This window comes from Tupaia chinensis, unplaced genomic scaffold (assembly GCF_000334495.1).
Source record: "Tupaia chinensis unplaced genomic scaffold, TupChi_1.0 Scaffold000317_1, whole genome shotgun sequence".
NCBI classification, from domain to species: domain Eukaryota; kingdom Metazoa; phylum Chordata; class Mammalia; order Scandentia; family Tupaiidae; genus Tupaia; species Tupaia belangeri.
The window spans coordinates 3,250,335-3,252,186 of NW_006159810.1; the positions used below are offsets into that span (position 1 = coordinate 3,250,335).

Genomic DNA, 1,852 nt, shown 5'->3' on the forward strand with positions numbered 1-1,852 from the left:
AGGGGGGATGGCCATGCCGCAATCCCTTCTCCTCCATTCTCCTCTTGGGATCTTGGGCACGCACGCACATGCACACGTACCCAGCATGAGTTTAAGCCACTGAGTCCAGGACTCGAACTGCGGTCGACTACATGGGAATCCAGAGACATAGCCATTATGCTAACTGCTGGCCCCAAGCCATCAAATTCTTCAGGGTTTGACAACTCTTGGGAAAAAAAGGCAGTCTAGAAGACAGACTGATGATCTGAATTTGTGTAGCTGAATCACATTTACAAGTGCTGTGACATGTTGTTAATGTTGAAAGTCATGCCCGTGCTGGTCAGCAAGGTCAGTCAGCTGATTGGGATACAGGCCCTTCAGTGATACATCTCTATTGAATTTTCACTGTAGTCATGACCTCAGCTTCAACTGTGGTTATCTTTGATCTAAATGCCTATCGGTCCTTACCAGCCGTAGCAGCCACTGCTTGGTAAAACTTTGCCACGAAGTCTGGTACACTAATTTCCAACTGTCTGACAAACTCATTGTGCTCCTGCTCAGCCCAACCTTGAAACCACTGATCCCAAAGATGCAGCTGGCATTCAAAGATACAAGGTGGTCGGTTTGCCCCCGACAGGCTAAGCTGCTCCAGACCATCCAGAAGTGGCTGGAATTTTCCTGACGCTGTCTTAGCTACCAGGTCCTGTAGGAAACGTTTATGCTGGGGACCTGACCAACTGGGACACCAAAAAATATAACCCATCTCCTCCCATTTCCTCTCCGGGGGAACCTAGAGATTGTCACAAGGACTCCAACTACCGCCACCATTTCCATGTTTCCTAAAGCAGGGCCTCAGATCCATTTCATCTTAACAAAATGAAGCTATCGTTGCCAGAGTGACACGTGAATTCTCTTTGTTGAGTCAGCCATAAACCCACTCCCAGTCTCTCCCCCTCGTGCCTGGCTGTCATTCTAACACCACTCTTGCCATTCTTCTGAATTATTTCAATACCCATATTGCTGTTGCCCTAACCTCTCAACTTCTCCAAATATTCTCTTCCAAAGACCTTGTTCTTCACCTTTCTCATCTCCTCAGCCCTGCATCACAGGGTCAGGTCAAACCTTCACTTCATTATTACCTCTTATTGCAGCCTTTCATGATCACTTTTTTTTTTAAAGAATTATTTATTGAATTTTTATTTCTTCAGTTTGGCCAGAGAGAGATAGGGGGTGGGGGAAGAGAGAAAGAAAGAGAGAAAGCTCCCAGGTCTGGGACTTGAACCATGGTCAACTATGTGGGAGTCCAGTGCCTTAACTACCATGCCACCTGCCAGCCTCTCCCCCGCCATGATTACTATTTAAGATGTCTATCTTTCAGGCCGGCTCCATGGCCTGGTGGTTAAGGCTTCTGAATCCATTACGGTCTGAGTCCCAGATCTGACAGGTTGAGAAACAAGCCAGGCATATGTGCATGCCTGCCCATAATCTTGAAAGGAGGGAACAACGGAGAGGATTATGGCATGACAATTCCCCATGGGAGATGCTTTCTCCTCTCCTTGTCCCTGTTTCTCTCTTTTTTTTTAGAGAGAGAGATTTTTGCTGTGTGCTTACCAGAGAAACAGAGATAGAGAGACAGAAAGCGAGAAATCATCCCTCAGGGGGAATGGCCATGCCAGTCTCTTCCCCTTCATTCTCCTCTCGAGATTTCGGGCACACACACACACACCCAGCGTGAGTTCGAAGCCACCAGATCTGGGACACGAATCATGGTCAGCCATATGGGAGTCCAGCAACATAACTATTACACCATCTGCTGGTCCCATCGCTGTTATAACTTTATTTGAAAATCAGCAGTTAGTTCTCATCCACATTG

The 1,852-nt window shown here is 47.1% G+C and overlaps 1 protein-coding gene and 1 pseudogene across 1 annotated transcript in view; one reads left to right on the top strand and one right to left on the bottom strand.

Moving 5' to 3' along the window:
- Positions 1–1,852, top strand: part of GALM (galactose mutarotase) — an 85,029-nt gene that overhangs the window by 60,863 nt on the left and 22,314 nt on the right. The window lies entirely within an intron of this gene.
- The window catches only part of LOC106735160 (60S ribosomal protein L31-like), an 11,558-nt pseudogene continuing 10,139 nt past the window's right edge, over positions 434–1,852 (bottom strand).